General features: G+C 39.1%; 1 protein-coding gene across 3 annotated transcripts in view; it reads right to left on the bottom strand.

Moving 5' to 3' along the window:
• The window catches only part of LOC311082502 (serine/threonine-protein kinase PAK 3), a 51,504-nt gene that overhangs the window by 29,720 nt on the left and 1,865 nt on the right, over positions 1-19,919 (bottom strand). Inside the window, exons 1-2 of one of the 3 annotated variants that reach the window (XM_084113364.1) lie at positions 16,870-16,894; positions 16,164-16,229 (exon numbers count right to left, since the gene is read on the bottom strand). The exons of the other annotated variants lie outside the window; for them this stretch is intronic. The gene's annotated coding sequence lies outside the window, so the exon portion shown is untranslated. Of the gene's footprint in view, positions 1-16,163; positions 16,230-16,869; positions 16,895-19,919 lie in introns of those variants that run through there. 3 annotated transcript variants of the gene reach the window in all.

The following is a 19,919-nucleotide window of genomic DNA, read 5'->3' as shown; positions in this document are numbered from 1 at the left end:
AGAAAGTACAGGGTAATATAAGGTAACTACATTGGTTAAGGTTGGGTTTAGGGTGGGTTCAGGGTTATTACCTAGCTATTGCAATTACTATATTAAGTACATAGATTCCACACCACAACGGCACAGAGAAACGATATCGCTGGAATCAATTTCAGAATGTTTTTTTTTCCAGATGATGAAGGATTAATACAAACAAAAAAGTTTTTGAGTTGTGAAAATTATGTGATCTCTTTGCTTTAAACCATACTTGCCATGGTAAAAACTGTAAATCACAGCCTTGTTTTCATCCACGTGAAAATCAATATGGTGCTTAACTTGGTATATGGTATATGGTATCATCCTTAGCTGAGCTGAACACATTATTATTATTACATTACATAATTGTTGATGATTATACATTTCTCAACAACAACATTCACTTTTTCAGTCTTATCAAAAAAACAAAATTTAACTTAGACAAACCTCTTCCACTGGGCAATGACGGGCATCTCTCAAACTATTCATGACAGCCAGTTAAACAAAAACTGAATATGACAGCATTATATTTCAGGGTTCTGTGGTCAGTTACTTTGGAAAACATGCCTAGGGAAGGTGTAGGAGCTTATGATTACATGGCAGCAGGATACATATGAAAGAATAAGACTGAGGGAGACATTAGACAGTCGCTGCAGAAGTAGTCATTCAAATTAAACTGGACACTGAGGAAACCATTCATCTTTGATCAGATAGAGTGGGAGGTTGCATACTATAGCAGTATTTCTGCAGTATGTGTATTATCCACATTTGGTATATACCTTGAGCAAACATCTAGATTTTCCACAATGTGCCATAGACAAGCAGAACACACTGTGTGTGTGATATACTGAATCCCACAATTCAATGCCTATTGAACATCACATTGTTAGCTTAGCAATATGCTAACTCCAGACTAAATTAGAATCAAGTCTTCTATTTGATGTGTAGATTTGCTGACTATGTACAGCATTTTAAAATCACTTCTGAGGTTCCGTTTCAGTTAAGCATCTGTATGTAGGCAATGGGCAGCAGTGCAGCTCATAGATTTTTAAACCGCTAATGTGCATATAATTTAAGTTTTTTTTATGATTTATTGCTTTCTTTTCAGACCACTGTGGTCTCCGTATTGCTCATTTTCCTCAAAAGGATATTACAGAGAGGAAAGACTAATGCATCAAGGGAGAGATGCACAGAATCTCTCTCATATTCTCTCTTTGCTGGTCTGTGCTCAGCTTTAAATAGGTCAGAGTTTTAATGCTACAGTTGGGGATAAGAAAACACTACAGCGGCCATATTTAACCCTCCCAACAGAAAAGACTGTCGCTGCTACATATGAACTACACACAGATTTAGGCCACTAGCTCAGAGAGAGAGAGAGAGAGAGAGAGAGAGAGAGAGAGAGAGAGAGAGAGAGAGAGAGAGAGAGAGAGAGAGAGAGAGAGAGAGAGAGAGAGAGAGAGAGAGAGAGAGAGAGAGAGAGAGAGAGAGAGAGAGAGAGAGAGAGAGAGAGAGAGAGAGAGAGAGAGAGATTTGACGTGGCTTGAAAACGCCCCACCGATTGGGGAACACCCACTAGCATTCTACCAAAAAACATACTTGCATGATCTTGTGGTCATCAACAATAAATCAATGTTAGTTCAATGCCACCATCACCACCTATGGCCCTGTGTACACCTGGTATTAAGATGCGTTTTGGTCGATCAGATCACAAGTAGATGAGGTAGACACATACAGTGAGGAAAATAAGTATTTGAACACCCTGCTATTTTGCAAGTTCTCCCACTTGGAAATCATGGAGGGGTCTGAAATTGTCATCGTAGGTGCATGTCCACTGTGAGAGACATAATCTAAAAAAAAAAATCCAGAAATCACAATGTATGATTTTTTAACTATTTATTTGTATGATACAGCTGCAAATAAGTATTTGAACACCTGTCTATCAGCTAGAATTCTGACCCTCAAAGACCTGTTAGTCTGCCTTTAAAATGTCCACCTCCACTCCATTTATTATCCTAAATTAGATGCACCTGTTTGAGGTCGTTAGCTGCATAAAGAGACAAACTGATCCACCCCATACAATCAGTAAGAATCCAACTACTAACATGGCCAAGACCAAAGAGCTGTCCAAAGACACTAGAGACAAAATTGTACACCTCCACAAGGCTGGAAAGGGCTACGGGGAAATTGCCAAGCAGCTTGGTGAAAAAAGGTCCACTGTTGGAGCAATCATTAGAAAAGAAGTTAAACAAGACTGTCAGTCTCCCTCGGACTGGGGCTCCATGCAAGATCTCACCTCGTGGGGTCTCAATGATCCTAAGAAAGGTGAGAAATCAGCCCAGAACTACACGGGAGGAGCTGGTCAATGACCTGAAAAGAGCTGGGACCACCGTTTCCAAGGTTACTGTTGGTAATACACTAAGACGTCATGGTTTGAAATCATGCATGGCACGGAAGGTTCCCCTGCTTAAACCAGCACATGTCAAGGCCCGTCTTAAGTTTGCCAATGACCATTTGGATGATCCAGAGGAGTCATGGGAGAAAGTCATGTGGTCAGATGAGACCAAAATATAACTTTTTGGTCATAATTCCACTAAACGTGTTTGGAGGAAGAAGAATGATGAGTACCATTCCAAGAACACCATCCCTACTGTGAAGCATGGGGGTGGTAGCATCATGCTTTGGGGGTGTTTTTCTGCACATGGGACAGGGCGACTGCACTGTATTAAGGAGAGGATGACCGGGGCCATGTATTGCGAGATTTTGGGGAACAACCTCCTTCCCTCAGTTAGAGCATTGAAGATGGGTCGAGGCTGGGTCTTCCAACATGACAATGACCCGAAGCACACAGCCAGGATAACCAAGGAGTGGCTCTGTAAGAAGCATATCAAGGTTCTGGTGTGGCCTAGCCAGTCTCCAGACCTAAACCCAATAGAGAATCTTTGGAGGGAGCTCAAACTCTTCTCAGCGACAGCCCAGAAACCTGACTGATCTAGAGAAGATCTGTGTGGAGGAGTGGGCCAAAATCCCTCCTGCAGTGTGTGCAAACCTGGTGAAAAACTACAGGAAACGTTTGACCTCTGTAATTGCAAACAAAGGCTACTGTACCAAATATTAACATTGATTTTCTCAGGTGTTCAAATACTTATTTGCAGCTGTATCATACAAATAAATAGGTAAAAAATCATACATTGTGATTTCTGGATTTTTTTTTTTAGATTATCTCTCTCACAGTGGACATGCACCTACGATGACAATTTCAGACCCCTCCATGATTTCCAAGTGGGAGAACTTGCAAAATAGCAGGGTGTTCAAATACTTATTTTCCTCACTGTAAGTGTTTGCACCTGGTGTTTTAATCCTTCACAACAAAACGAAACAAATAAACACCTCCATTGACTGGAGTGGGCTCAGGCTCTTTATCTGTGGTGGACGACATCAACATGGGGTATGAGGACTCCAGACACTGGAGAATGGCTTCTCTCCATGTTCCTTCTTTCATGTCAGGTATGTCAGGTATAATAATTTGCTCCAAACCAGTATAAAGATTTCAAGTCTCATCGTTCAAAAACTGTCCACTGTCTGCCCGAGCATACAAGTATATTTAATATACAAATATACCAGATGACACTGAACATAAAGCCTGCAGCATCCCACCAAATAGATGACAGCCCTTTATGACGCCTCAAAAGTCATTACCCTTTCTCTGAAGGTCAGTGGGAAAATGAGGAACCACCTATGGTTCTCTCTTTTCCTCTCACTCATATTTGAGAATAAGGAACGAATTTATCTTCTCCTCTTTCCCCTCACTTTAAATATAAAGAGAGCAACAAGGGTATCCTTTGTAATGCATTGCTCATAAGACATGCCACAGATTTGGAAAAGATATAAACACATAAAGACTCACTTGGCGAATTCCAATCCATTTTATAACCACTATGTCTACAACTAACAGCATTGCTTCACACAGTTTGTTAACATCATCAACTGATAATGACTTTAAAACCATATTTTAGATCAAACTAGATTTGAAGGTTTCTGTCTTGAAACCTTCCCATACCAGAATGAAAACCTATAGGTGAAACCTAAAGCAATGCTGACAAATTAGTAACATCCTGTAAATGTCAGACAGAGAAAATTATTTTTAGTTAGGGATGGCCCGATACCGATACTGGCATCGGGTATCGGGTCGATACTGTCCTCATATACTCGTACTCGTAAAAATTCGCCGATACCACGCACCGATACCACGTACATTTTGCGAAACGAAACTGGCCGCCGCGAGTGCTTTGTCGAGGTGAACTGAGTCAAAGACGCACGAGCTGGCAGTGGCGGAGCTAGGGGGTGGCCAGGGGTGGCCATGGCCACCCTTGGTCTAAGCTTGGCCACCCCTTTGGCCACCCCTCTCACAACTGCTGTTTCTGTCTCTTTTTTTATTGACAAAAATCGCGTTTTTTAAAACGCTGAACCGTCTCTTTAAGACCACAAAAAACGTGTGACTTTTCAGACGCACACTCCAACTTCACCTCAGCGCCAGGCGCAAGTCAAACGAGTGCGGAAATGTGCAAGTGCTGAATGAGCTTCAGCAGAACATCAGACAGTGATATGCACATAGTAAATATAGAGTCAATCTCAACTGGTGGGTTGCAAGACCGTTTTGAGGAAGTCGAATAGTGTGCAGTCAACAACAAACGTAATTCTCTTTTTTTCTGATGCTACTTTTATTTTAGAAAATGTGTGTGAAAGCTTGTGACACTTCTGTCAGATGCTGAGAAAAGCGCGTTGTCCTTATTCAGTTGGCTATCTTCGGGAAGATGAGATGTTGTCAGGCCAAATGTCAGTAAAACTAACTAACTTTCCTGTCATACGGCTGACAGCCATTGTACTGTGCTTGCGGTACGCGCAAATGCGGCGCGCTGTAGCCGTAGTTCTGTCGTCAATTAACTCATGAATCAAAAAGGCGATTAAAGCTGTCAAAACTGCATGCATGTATTTGTTATACATGTGTCTGGATTAAAATATTCTGCTATGTGAGATCACAATATAAGGCACAAATGGATATGTAATGTTTTAATGTCCAAATAAATGTGAGCACTGTGCATTTGTACTAGAAGATAGGCATTCATTTTGCGTTAATTTGTAAAGGACAAACAAAAATGGATAATTTTTAAATCCATAAAATAACTTAATTTTACATTCTGGAAACATTACATTATGAAAAACATAACATTTCACATTATGTGCTGTTGACTTCCGCCTTGTTCACATTCTTGCACATTCAAAAGAGAACTTTTGTTTTCCTTTTTAATTTCGGTATGATAGAACTGTTGCAATTATTTATTTTGACAACTAATATAGAAAGTTAAACATTTTTTTTGACAAACTCAGAATTGGTTGAAGAGTTCATTGATTATATAAAACGCATTGAAGGTTCAATAATCTTTGGACTACATATTATCTGCATGTTATCTCATCCATGAAGATGCAACAATGTAGAACAAGCTATTAGAGATTTTGAGAACCAGAATCAAGCTAACAGAGCAAGTTGAACTTTAGCTATAGTGTGTGCCCTTTTATTACTATTTAATTAATTTTAATATGAGGTGGTGGGTAATAATAAAAAATATATAAAATTCACTCAGTATTCCATGATTCCTAATTTACTACTATCTCAATTACAATTAAGTACAAATTAACTTTATTCAGTTGTGTAGGCACTAAAACAGTCCAATACATTATAGTCAAATTATTTTTTATGATAAAATGATTAAGATTTCTGTGCCACCCCAGACTGGTTGCTGGCCCTTGCCTGGCCACCCCTATGAAAAAATCCTGGCTCCGCCACTGCGAGCTGGTCGAGCACATCCCTTAGTTTAAACAGACATTAGTGGAAAGTTTGTTCAGTCGGATGTCAATGGCAACGAAATTAAACGAGGCATGTAGCTTTAGCTTATTATTGACGTTAACTGACGAGAGAGAGAGACAGAGAGAGAGAGAGAGCGAGAAGCGCACTTCTGTTGAATGCTCTTTGCTGATCGACTCAGCACATGTTATTTGGATGAAAACTAAATCGTATATGTAAGTAAAGTAAAACATGAACTGTTACCTGACTGAAGTATAACGAGTGGTTCCCTACATAATTACAGGACGTGTGCAGGTTAAGAAGTTTCATGAACGCAAACATCCGAAGCGCGCGCCTCACAAACCAGCGTCTCAGCGCGCGAATGCTGAATTAAATTGTCTTTCACGTCTTGCGCTTGTACGGACGAATTCACACACGACTATGTAATAACGCCCGTCTTGGTGAGTATCCTATAGTAAACAAAGTCGGTTATATCTCAAATGAACGTAGCATGTTCAAATGAGCTCTGGTGCGCTCGGTCTTAAAGGGGCAGCAGTTTGATAAACCTGCTTCTGTGTTTTAATGTTAATCAAACAAAGGACAAAGAAATACTGACTGCTCTTGACTAAATAGGCTACCCTTTTCAACTTTACAAAAATATCCATCTATATATAATTTATACAGTAATGAATATGCTTTTTTCACATTTGATTACTTTATTCAAATGTCTGTACCTGTTAGATCTACCTGAAAAAACTCAAAAAACACTGTTTATTTCATTTGTAGCCTTTCTTTGTTGTATTGTATATATTTATCCTATTTGTAATTCGATTGATTGTTTTTATTTTGTTACTGACTGCTTACTTGTTTTAAATTCACATTAATTAGGCTGCTAGTTTTTGTTGTAGTCTCAAAATTGGATTAAATAATTGATATTTCACTGGTTTTGACAAACATTTGAACCGCTGACCCAGTCCTCAGCACTGAGCCCTGCTGAAGCAGCTCTAAATATGTGCTGTGCTATTAAATGAAAGATAAAATATGATAGAGCAATAGAATGAACAATGACAGTACAGAAGTACAGTACAGAAGCTCATACAATGCATTTTAGCAGGCTTAATTAAGCATGAAAATAACTGAAAGAAATATATATATTTGATGAACAAATTAAGCCAACTAATATGATTTATAATCTTTTGGTTTATCTACTAATACATTTAAAAATTACAAATGCAGTGAAAATTCAGGTATCGGTTACGGTATCGGTATCGGCGAGTACCAAAAATTACAGTATCGGTATCGGACTCGTTCTGCAAAAAGTGGTATCGGGACATCCCTATTTTTAGTCATTTGAAATTTCTTTGTGAATTCAAGTAGTGAAGCTGAAAATGTAAAATCACTTGTGTCTAGATCTATTGACTAGCAACATAAATTATGAGCAACACCAATTATGAGCTACAGACAAAACAAGTGAAAAATGTCAATTTGAGGTTCACACAAAAATGACTTCATTAAGCCCTCGTCTAGCGATCCCAATGCTCCAAATAGTATTTGAACATCTAAAAGGATCTTTATTTGTATGTTTTCTGCTCGCTTCTCAACGACTGGCACTTTCCCTCAGCAAAAGTTTGGTATCGTTTTAAAGTGCAGCATTCCAACTCTCGATGCTACGAGACTGAACCAATGAAATGTGATTTTCAAACTCATGCTGATGTAAACAAAATTATCTTACACGTGCTGACTGACAGAACTGAAGAGTGCGCACAAATACGCCTCTCAGACACAGACACGATCCTGATATACACATACACAGAATTAAAATATCTGTCTTGGTGAGTATTAAAGCAAACATTATCTGTTATGTCTTGAATGTTTGGTTAACTGTTGGGGAAAAACATCTGATGGGTATATAGTTAATATAATATAGGCTAGACTGTCCGTTTCAATAGTGTTAATCAAACAACTGTGGTATCATGGGAAAAGAAAGTTGAATATATATATATATATATATATATATATATATATATATATATATATATTTATTTTTTTTATTTTTTTTTTTCCTATACATATTTGGTTTTGACTTGGTTTGCGCCAAATTTGGTGGTATTACCAGAGATTTTAAGGTATGGTTGCTAGGTGATTTTGTTTTGGAACCTTCAGAAAACTTGATTTTTCTCAAAATTTACTTTGCTAACTGAAGGTTTCTTAAAACAGAGAATGTGAACATAACAATTCATTTTTGAAAATTTGCTCATTGCGAATAATTTTGCCAGCACGGGTCACATATCTAGAAAGTGCTTTGACTAAAAAAGATGAAGTTGATCTTTATCAAAACAAGGAACAATTCTTAGAAAACTTTTCCAGGATGATATGACAAATAACATTGTTAGCAATAAAAAGCACTTAACAGTCAATAAATAATATTGCAGAGATCCCACTATAGAAATAGTTAAATTACAATGAAGTAACAAACACTACATTCTGTGCCCAATTAAACCTCATGTTTATACTTCACTTTGGAACCCCTTGAAATGGGTTCCACCAATTATACACACATACACACACACACACACACACACATATATATATGTGTATATGTATGTGTATATGTATATGTATATGTATGTGTATATGTATATGTATGTGTATATGTATATGTATATGTATGTGTATATGTATATATGTATATGTATATGTGTATATGTGTATATGTATGTGTATATGTGTATATGTGTATATGTGTGTATACACACACACACACACACACACACACACTTCCTTAAATCCATAGACATAAACTACTGTGCATCTCACCCAGAATTAAGATTAAACAAATACTGAGGTTGATGTTAGGATAAGGCTTGTCAAGTGCAACCATTGGCTACTAGGTTGAGATAAGCTGCTTTTATCACCACATCTTTACCAAAATCTCCTCTTTGGTAAATCTGACATGTGGTAACTTGGCATTAGCCACAGCCTCAAAAAGAATTTATCTAATAGTAAATTATTATATAAATTACATTTATTATTATTATGGTTTCACAGTATTAAAAACAACTGTAGTCACTATGTTGGTAAATTTTCTTCATATATTTTAAGGAACCAGTAAGTTCCCTCCTCTGTAATTTTGGTTATAATGTGACAGATTTCTGAAGTAAAACATAAACTATGATAAAAAGGAACATGCAGAATATAGTAGAATTTTTTTTCTATGCAAAACATATATCAAACAGGATACATATACAAGGCAAAATATTAGCAGAAAAATCTAAGTTGGCCAAATGGGTTTTGGCAGACAGTATTGATGGCTGAAAGTCAGTGTGTGTCTGTGGCTCCCTGCTGAGATGGCTGTAATACTGACAAACACTATGGTAGTAAATGGGACTGCTAAAGCTAAATCAGCCTTAGGCTAATGAAAACCTTCCTCAATAGGTTTCATCTACTGCACACATTCTCTCACCCTGATGAACAAAAATGAATATGCATATGAAAACAAAAATTGGCACACATATGAACTCGCATGCACATTCATAGTAACAGATGGAACCTGCTCTTTCATTAACCCCATACTAACACTGGCTAGGCAAATATTACTAGAAACTAACCAACATACTTCACATTACTTCAGACTCACATAACTCTCATCATTTTCAGTTACAGGATTTATTTAAGCATTTGCAAGACAAATGTTCCAGTTGTCAAAATATAATATTAAAAGCTATATGATGTTTTGAAATTGGCAAGATGTTCTGAAAGGGCTAAATGTAATTAAACAGATTTCCTTTTTGTCATATGAAGTAAATAATTTTTTACCATGCATTCTTTTTTTTTTTACATACATACATACATACATACATACATACATACATACATACACACACACACATACATCATCTTCCGCTTATCCGGGGCCAGGTCGCGGGGGCAGCAGTCTAAGCAGAGATGCCCAGACTTCCCTCTCAAGACACTTCCTTCAGCTCTTCCGGGGGGACACTGAGGCGTTCCGAGGCCAGCCGGGAGACATAATCCCTCCAGCGTGTCCTAAGTCTTCCCCAGGGTCTCCTCCCGGTGAGACGCGCCCGGAACACCTCCCCGGGAAGGCGTCCAGGAAGCATCCGGAACAGATGCCTGAGCCACCTCAGCTGGCCCCTCTCGATGTGGAGGAGCAGCGGCTCAACTCTGAGCTCCTCCTGAGTGAGCGAGCTTCTCACCCTATCTCTAAGGGAGCGCCCAGCCACCTTGCGGAGTAAGCTCATTTCGGCCGCCTGTATCCGGGATCTTGTCCTTTCGTTCATGACCCACAGCTCATGACCATAGGTGAGAGTAGGAATGACCGGTAAATCGAGAGCTTCGCCTTGCAGCTCAGCTCCTTCTTCACCACGACAGACCGGTACATCGACCGCATTACTGCAGAAGCTGCACCGATCCATCTGTCAATCTCCCGTTCCATCCTTCCCTCACTCGTGTACAAGACCCCAAGATACTTGAACTCCTCCACTTGAGGCAGGAACTCTCCACCAACCTGAAGTGGGCAAGCCACCCTTTTCCGACTGAGAACCATGGTCTTGGATTTGGAGGTGCTGATTCTCATCCCAGCCGCTTCACACTCAGCTGCAAACCGTCCCAGTGCATGCTGAAGCTGCTGGTCTGATGGGGCCAACACAACAACATCATCCGCAAAAAGCAGAGAAGAAATTGTGTGGTCCCCAAACCTGACACCCTCCGGCCCCTGGCATAATAAAAATTATGAACAGAACCGTTGACAAAGGGCAGCCCTGCCGGAGTCCAACATGCACCAGGAAACAGTCTGACTTATTGCCGGCAGTGCGAACCAAGCTCCTGCTCCGGTAGTACAGGGACCGGACAGCCCTTAACCAAGGGCCCCGGACCCCATACTCCCAGAGCACCCTCCACAGGACACCGCGAGGGACACGGTTGAATGCCTTCTCCAAATCCACAAAGCACATGTGGACTGGTTGGGCAAACTCCCATGAATCCTCCAGCACCCTGGAGAGGGTATAGAGCTGATCCAGTGTTCCACGACCGGGACGAACACCGCACTGTTCCTCCTGAATCCGGGGTTCTACTATCGGCCTCCAGTACCCTGGCATAGACTTTCCTGGGGAGGCTGAGAAGTGTGACACCCCTGTAGTTGGAACACACCCTCCAGTCCCCCTTCTTAAAAAGAGGGACCGCCACCCAGGTCTGCCAGCCCAAAGGTACTGTTCCCGACCGCCACGCGATGTTGCAGAGACGTGTCAGCCAAGACAGCCCCACAACATCCAGAGACTTGAGGTACTCAGGGCGGATCTCATCCACCCCCGGTGCCTTGCCACCGAGGAGCTTCTTAACTACCTCTGTGACTTCAGCTTGGGTGATGGACGAGTCCACCTCCGAGCCCTCGGACTCTGCTTCCTCAATGGAAGACGTGTCGGTGGGATTGAGGAGATCCTCGAAGTATTCCTCCCACCGTCCAACGATATCCCCAGTTGAGGTCAACCGCTGCCCACCTCCACTGTAAACTGTGTTGGTAGGGCACTGCTTCCCTCTCCTGAGGCGCCGGACAGTTTGCCAGAATCTCTTCGATGCCAACCGGTAGTCCTAGATAACATTTTTTTATTACTTTTCAAATGCTGGTTACATTTAGATTTATTTGTTTGTTTCATCTTTGTTACAGAACCAGACTTTCAATATAAAATATAAAAACACATCATAGAAATTAATTACTACATGCTTAAAACTAGGATTATCTAAACATGAGAGAAAAATACACATAAATCATTTCAGTAAGTATTTTGTGAAAATTATTTTTTATCAATTTCTCACAAATAATAACCAACAATTTTGCCCCTAATAAAGGTGTCAAAAGTGTACTTGTGTCAGTGAAGAGTGAGTGTTGTGTGAGTGAAGTGAAGAGCATGCTTGATATGACATGTGACATCTCTCATGTGTCTTCCATACACACTGTGTGAAGACAACAAACAGCACACACTGAAACTGAGAGAGAGGCTTCACTCATATAACCTACTTAATTTGCTTTCTCAGTGCCTCTCTCTCCCACACACACACAGTTAGGGTTAGAAATTGACTACAGGATGAATAAATCAATAGAAGAGAAAGCCCTAGTACACAGACAGGTAGAGAATGCAAGTCTGTAAGTGCCTGTCTCTCCCTCAGTTTCTCTCTGCAGGCGGTTACCAGATGGCACTCAATCCTCTATGCTAATCCAGTATAGCAACTGGGGCCCTACTAGCACCTCACAAAGGCACACAGACAGACACGCGCGTAAAATGCGACAATTTGACCAGTGAAATGAGGGGGGAGGATTTCTTTGTGTTTGCATGCACGTGTGTGTGCGGTTGTGTGCATCATATTTTCTCAGGCTCTGACACCAGTGTTAAGTCTATTCAGTAAATTGCGTGTGTTTTAAGTGATTGGTAACACTTGGTTTAGGAGATTGTATGACTTTTAACAATGTTTAACAATATCATTATCAACTTCCTAATAAGAACGTTCTGTTTCCTTCATCCTTTCAGTGAGGACAGGATAAAGGCCCATTCACACCAAGAACGATAATATCTGATCATTATAAAGATATAGTTCTAAAAATTATTCTAAATTTAAAAGAGTAGCAGAGTCCACACCACGACTAGCTATAATGATAACGACACAGAGAAATATGGCATTGGAATCACTTTCAGAATTTATTTTTATTTTTTTCAGCAAATGAACAAAAACATTGAAAGCCAATCAGAATCCATTGAGGTCCACTTATAATGTTAAAAAGATTTTTACATAAAAAAAACCCCAGTAATTTAGAAGTAATAGGCTATTTTTTATTCTGTTTTTGACCCTCTTTGAAACACTCTGATAGTAGTGCCACATATAAGACTTGAAAGTAAACACTCACTATGATTGGGTAACAGTTTTGCATATTAACGTCCTCACTACACGTGTGGAATTGCTTTGAAAACTTCTGATGTTTGAGCCAGAGTTGTACCATTGTTTGTCACACTGTCATTCATAATTTTCTCTAAAGTGAAAGTAAAGGGAGTACATATCACACGATCTGTAACAGACTAAGCAACAGCAAAACTAATCTGCAGTCAAATTAAATCGAGTTGTGGACTGTGAAAACAAAAGTATTCAAAAACGATGACGCATTTTTTGTCATGTGACTCATATTGTACCAATAGATATCCAGGTTTATACCGGCTTTGTGCTATTCACCTTCACACTGTTGCTAAAGATAAGTTTATTTGTACACTCTTCATACAACAGTCCTGCAAAGATGACAGAAAATGAACTCGCAATTGCTGTCCTGTGGCAAAACATGAGGGCATTTATGTTTTACTCAAACATAAAAAGGTGGCTGGGTGCAAGCTGGAAATAAAACAATAAATAATCATATAAAATGATCCTGCTAGAAGAATAGCATGAGAACTTAATTATGTCGGTTCCGTCTGTATTATCCAAGTAAGCGTTATTAGGTTTTTCGCATGCACAATAAGGTTCAATTTTACGATGTTTCATTGTGGATGTGAAACTTTTGGAAAATGCTAGTGTGGACTAGCCTAGAAATCTAGACGCACCCTAGCGGCAGCAAAATGTATTTTGCAGCCAGGGTAGTCTAGCAACTCTCCATTGACTTTCGTGCTGGAAAAACCTAAATTGGGTCAGGCCAATCACGTCGTGTATAGAGTAGGTGGGGCAGGCTTAACATAATGACGACAGAGTTGCAAGTGCGACGGTTCCCTGCTACTTGAAAACAAAGAATGGCGGAGCTGCTGGAGAACAGTCTTTCGAATCGGCTTTGGCGCGACTCTGGAGGACTTGGAGTTAAGTTTTTCTTTGAGAAAAGAGCAAAGAATGGCACTTAAGTCATTCTTAAAAAAGGAAGATGTGTTCGTAGTTTTGTTTGAATCTATCAACTAACGTTAGCTCCGCTGTTGGGAAAACGCTCTGGTTGGTTGAAGCGCTGTCCTATTGCGTGCAGAGGGATTTTGAAAGACAGCCGTTTATCCCGCCCCTCGGATTGAACCGTGTCTATGGTGAGTTGCCAGACCTAGCATCTTGATGTGGGTCTGGCTTGCCAGGCTAAGTGTGGACAGTAAGTGTTTTGAAACACAAATGTATCTGGATTAATGTAGACGTAGCCTGAAACAAGTCATTTTGAGAGCTTGGTTTCAATAAAAGCTGTTTTTGGACTAACGCGGAAATGGAGTTCTAAAACTTACAGGATATTTTTATTGTACAATGACCTCTTATTTGACAAAAGATCAAGGGAAAAAAAATGTTTGTGCATTTAAAGAGGCAGACAACAAAACTGCAGCTTGAGCAATATTATCCACTAGTGTAAGAAAAGATTATAAATCCACAGAATCCATTTACAAATGCTATGAATAATGAATAGCATATAATCTTTAAAAAAATATGTTGGGGAAACTACTTTAAAACTGTACCTGATACAAGTTAATCAAGCTACTCTTATTCAGATTTGTGTTCTAGCACAGATGTCTGAGTTTTTTTACCGTATTTTGCTCGCAATAACAAACTAACCAAACCGATTGACCACAATGTCTCTGGTAACCCATTGTTTCATATAAGACAGAGCCAGTGTACACTTAGGCAGGCATATTTAATTTGCATCTCAAATCGCTCAGCTATAAAGCTGCAAGCATTACACAGCAGTAACAAAAATAGCAATGTAGTGTTATGTCATGCAACACCACTAAACTACTTGCTGTAAACGCTACTTTATTATAAAAGAAAACTGCAAGGTAAGTTAGTTGCAACTTGGTAAGCCAATCCTCAGACACTCAGCACAAAGTTAAGGCAAACCATTAAGACTGCTTTACATTACACACTTTCACAAAATTACAAAATTACAATGCTTCTTAAATACTATTAGGAGAACCGGTATATTTAAACAAATACAAATGACTGAAAGCAAACACTGTTTAAAAGGAAGTACCAAAGCCTGAGGCCAAGTCCAAAGATAGTGTTGCCTTTATCTGGCTACAAATTCAAATTTGAATCAGGGGTTTTTTTTTTTCTTCACGACATATTGCACTTGAGCTTTCAAATAATTGTCAAAATGCTCTTCTTAGAGAATATTCAACACAGTCGGTTATGTCTTAAGTGAAAGTAAAAAGTGTCAATATATTAGATCAGTGCATTTGGTCTTAAAGTGGCAGCAGCCTAATATATGCCATAGTAGTCTCACATAGCCAGACTGACAGCAGAAGGTCTGGACTCCACCGCAGCTTTCATTGGCCAAGGACCGCCCGTCTGTCTGATATGTTAAGCAACCAATCACAGTTCGTTTTGTTCAGTATCATGTTTAGGGGTGTGAAAATGTAAAGTCGATGTGCCTACGCTAACAGACTAGCATGCATCTAATAAGTTATTCATTCAAGAGTGTTACTGCAACAATGGAGCTGCAAACTTTTGAAAATCCAGTGTTAAGTTTATTCCGATAAGCGCTCATTGTAACAGATAAACATGACTGCTTTCTTTTTCCATTAGGGGGTTTGGGGCTTATTATACACAGAGGAGATAACAAGGAAACAAGACACACCTGGTGATACAATAAAGGAAAACCAATGAACTACAAAGGTACTACAACCAGTCACAGAAAACTAAGGCATGAAACAATAAAAGTCATTAAACACAAAACGGGGAAAATGAGCCAAGTTGGAGCTAAACTCTGCAGGACAGTGGTCCTCAAGGACCGAGTTTAGACACCGGCCTGGACTAGTGTCTGTGAATATGAAACCACAAAAAGAATGCAATTTCAACATGTAGTCTGAATATGAGCGATGCAGTTTCGTCTACTAGTCCACACATATTCAAGTATGCATGACGCTTGTGATGTTTTCAGCATCTGCAGTCTCACATGAGGACACTCCACATGAACTTCACAAGCATTCACCATTTCATTTGATAAAGCATTTGTCAGTTACACATACTTGAAGGTCTTCACTACAACCCACCAAAGTAAAAGTTTGGTTTAATTTGAAGAAATGATAATATACAGTAATAATAACAGTTTATTAAAACTTTTTTAGGAATATCACCATTTTTTGTAAATGTTTTCATTTAAACTCTAAACCGCTGCTGTGTTGTGTGCCAACAAATAAAATGAATTGTTTAAATTTAATTTGATGACATTTTAAAAGATTAATTAAATAATTTAATTTGTATGTATTGCTGCAGCGTCTGTGATCTGGAGACGCTATGATCCAGATCAAATGGTCTGTGTGTGTGTGTGTGTGTGTGTGTGTGTGCCCTGTGATGGACTGACCATCTGTCCAGGGTGTCCCCCTTCTGTGGCCCAAGAGCTGGGAAAGACTCCAGCATCCCCGCGACCCTGTAGAGGATAAGCGGTTTGGAAAATGGATGGATGGTTGTTCATTTAACCCAGTGTAATGGGTTGATTTACGCTAGTTTACATGAATACTGTTTTTTTTTTGTTTTTTTTTGCTCATACATGGGTTAATATTTCCAGATTAACTTAAATCCTTTAAAATGTTGTATGTATTACACTGCACAACCTTTGCTTTGGATTAATACAGTTCTAACTGGCATATTTTATACATTTAGGCCTATACAAAATAGACTACATTTAAAAAATAAATTATAAATAAGCAATCAACAGTTAAAAGTAACATTTTATTTCAAGTGTAATCAATGATTTGCTGTTTTTCTTTTTCCACTAAAATGGTGCTAGTTCCCGTGCTAGTGATTTGCCGAAATCGGAGCCTGACTCCTCATAACCTGCCCATAAGCAAACATGCAGTACAGAGTTCCGAGAACATATTTTAACATCCAAAGTAATTAGATTCAGTATTATAACAAATAAAATTAGTTTATTTTATGCAAGGCAAAAGGCGTTTACATCATGACTGACATGTTCAGCTTACTGATATCTCGTCCCTATATGTTGTGTTGCGTAAAATAAAATTTACAACACTGTAAAGGCTTTTAGATTAAATAAAAAGCATACAAACCTTATTGTCACGTGCGGCTGTAGGCCTACAAAGTGTGCGAAGACAAAGGAGAATTCAGAATAACAATTTTTAATAAATCCACGCAGGGCAAACACAGGAGAAAAGGGAAAATACAACCACTTACATTAATGAGACAGGAAAAAGAACTGAACCAAACAGGGAGTATATCTACACAAGAACAAACAAGGAACTAATGATCTAATAAATGAACAACAGGTGAACTGAATGAAACTGACACAGAATAGTAACTAGGTCAAGACACGAACAAAACACAATGAAAACAAAGCATAGTCCAGAGTCCAGACACTTATATTTCACAGATGAATTGTACCAATTTTTGGCAGCGCTGAGAACTGCTCTCTCCTGCTCTTTCCCAAAAAGCCTGCGCTCTGTAGGCTAACTCAACAGCTGAGTTGTAGTAACGCTGCTGCTGGGTTGTTAAGTCGGGGGTGGGGAGGGGTGTGTTGTTTCTGTCAAGCCCCTTTCACACAGCGCGTTGATCCCGGAAAAATGCCGTAAAATTGCTTTCTGTGCCTTCTGTGTGAAAGCAAACACGTCCCGGGATTGATGCCGGGATCGATGCCGGGATGGGGACATAGGAACATTGCCGGAATCAGTCCCGGAACTCGCCCTTTGTGAACAAAAGCCAGGACCAATGCCGTAAGGGGTGTGTCGTAGTGACGACACACGTGCCATCGCAATGACGTAGTTATCGTGCGACTCTGTTGCTCTTAGAAGAAAGTGTCTGCAAACTAGAATGAAGCAGAGACCAGGAGCTCCTTACTATCCGCTCTGAAGCTGAGATCATTCGCCAGCTTTGTGGAACGGTACGCGATGCGTTAGTGTACGACCGAATCCGAAAAAAAAAAAAAAAAAAATGCCACAACATTTGTACCACAGCTTGTTTTCGACGCGTACGTTACGTCACATCCTAGCATCACATGTCTTTACTGGATGTGTGTGAACGCACTCACGGATTCCGGAAAATCACTGGCAGTGTGAATGAACCAAAATCAATCTGTGTATTTTCCTGAATCTCTGTGTGAAAGGGGCTTCAGTGAGATAGACCCAGCCGTTAACACAACAGCTGGGTAACACAAAAACTACCTAATACTGGGGGAAAGAATTACCCCAAAAATTGACCCAAAAGGCTCAACCCAGCGTTTAGGTAGAAAAAAAATAAGATAGTGTATATTGTATTTGTCCTATCGTTTGTTTTTTGCATCTTTGTTATTTATGATAAGACAGATTTAAAAAAAAAAGCATATTAATAATAATAAATATATAAGTGATATATTTTGTTATCATGAAATAAAATTAGGCCTTTATATATAATTAAATATATCGCCCACCCCTAAGCTTCTTTAATGGAGCCAAGCAGAAGTGAGACTCTTTACATACACATGTACAGATGCATATACTGTATGACAAGACAAACAACATCCTTTTTATTCACAATTCCAATTCTCACAGACGGCAGATTTATATATGCTAACGCACACATTCACAAGCTGCTGAAACACTTAGCCTGTAGTACTCCAAAAAAAACCTCCTATTCGGAAAATCCCCCAACACACATATTCACATTTGACACACACACATACTTTAGCCCCATCACTCACTCTGCACATTCCAAATACTTGCCTCCGGTATCCACCGGCCAATCTATCCACAAAATCCCCAGTCCAATAAACCTTGACCTTTGCTACATTACTAGAGACACATACACACTCCATGGGGTTACATAGAAATATAAAGAGCTCCACTAAAGTTTAAACCTTAAATCACAGAAGAAGACAAATTTACTTTAAAACATACAGCATCACAAATAAACACTATGCACAATAAAAAGCAAAAGCCATATAGTTCAGTATATGATGGTTGAAAATACTAATTCAAAAAGCATTTCAAAAAATTTCATAGCACCTAAGATTGTGGTTTGCATCATGTTTATATTTCATTGTAAAAGGCTGTAGTATGAATTGGTGGTGCATGTGAGCTAGTTGGTTAGTGTGTATGTCTGTGTGTGTTAGTCATGTGTCCATGGGTGTTTTCCTGCCCTCGGCCTAGGTTAGGCTCCAGCAACACCGCGTCCTGATGTCTGACAAATGTTTAAACATTTTAAAATCTATGCTATGAAAACAACGGCCATCTATTCAGGACCCTGCTGTGGATTTTTAATCAGTTGAGGGGCCTGAATGAGTGATGCAGTGCTCTGACAGTCAAGGAGAGCTTATGGCTTGGGCTAACAGGGCCAGATCGCCAGCGCCTCTGACTGCCAGGCTTACAATATTGGAAAAAATAAAAGGGATATCAACAGTAAAAACTGCTTAAATGTGTGCCAGTAATTGTCAGCAAAAAGTGAAATATTTATATTTATATATTATTATTTTTTTTATGCATTTATATTTTAAAATGATTTTTATCAGCACCTTGACAAGATGCAGTTGAAAACAAAATAAGCAATTATGAGAAAAAAAAATTTTTTCAGGCATAATTTTGATTACAGTAAAAAAAAACAAAAAAACATGTAAATAAAAAAAAAAAATATTTATTTTATTTTTTTGGTCACAACTGAGAAATATAAATCCCACAATTAACAAATATGGATAAAAGATTATCCATATTTGCGCCTGGAAATAAAAACTGCAGATGCTATTCTCAATTTAGGAAGAGGATGTCAAATGACTGTATACAGCTGATGGTTTAGGTTCTAAACGTTAATGTCAACCTCATCTAAAGATACACACAGGGCTCCCAGATTCTTGTTATTGTGGTTGTGCTGACCTGGCTTCTTTTGCTCATTATATACTTTCTACTTCAGTTAAAAAAATTAAATAAAAACGGCACAATAGAAACGTAGACTTAGGTTGTAGTTCAACAGATCAATACATAACAGGAAACACATATGAACCAACAAACAAATGAAGTGTTATGAGAGGGAAACCCCCCGCACAATCCAAAGCATTACATTCTCTGTAGAGGAGCTCTTCCTCTTCCCTGAAGAGGTGTACTGTCTATTGTTGTGTGGTGTAAATTAGATATAGGGA

Source organism: Abramis brama (assembly GCF_963993115.1).
Source record: "Abramis brama genome assembly, chromosome: 5".
In the NCBI taxonomy this organism is placed as follows: domain Eukaryota; kingdom Metazoa; phylum Chordata; class Actinopteri; order Cypriniformes; family Leuciscidae; genus Abramis; species Abramis brama.
The sequence above is the reverse complement of the archived record's forward strand: the minus strand, read 5'-3'. Positions and strand labels throughout refer to the sequence as shown.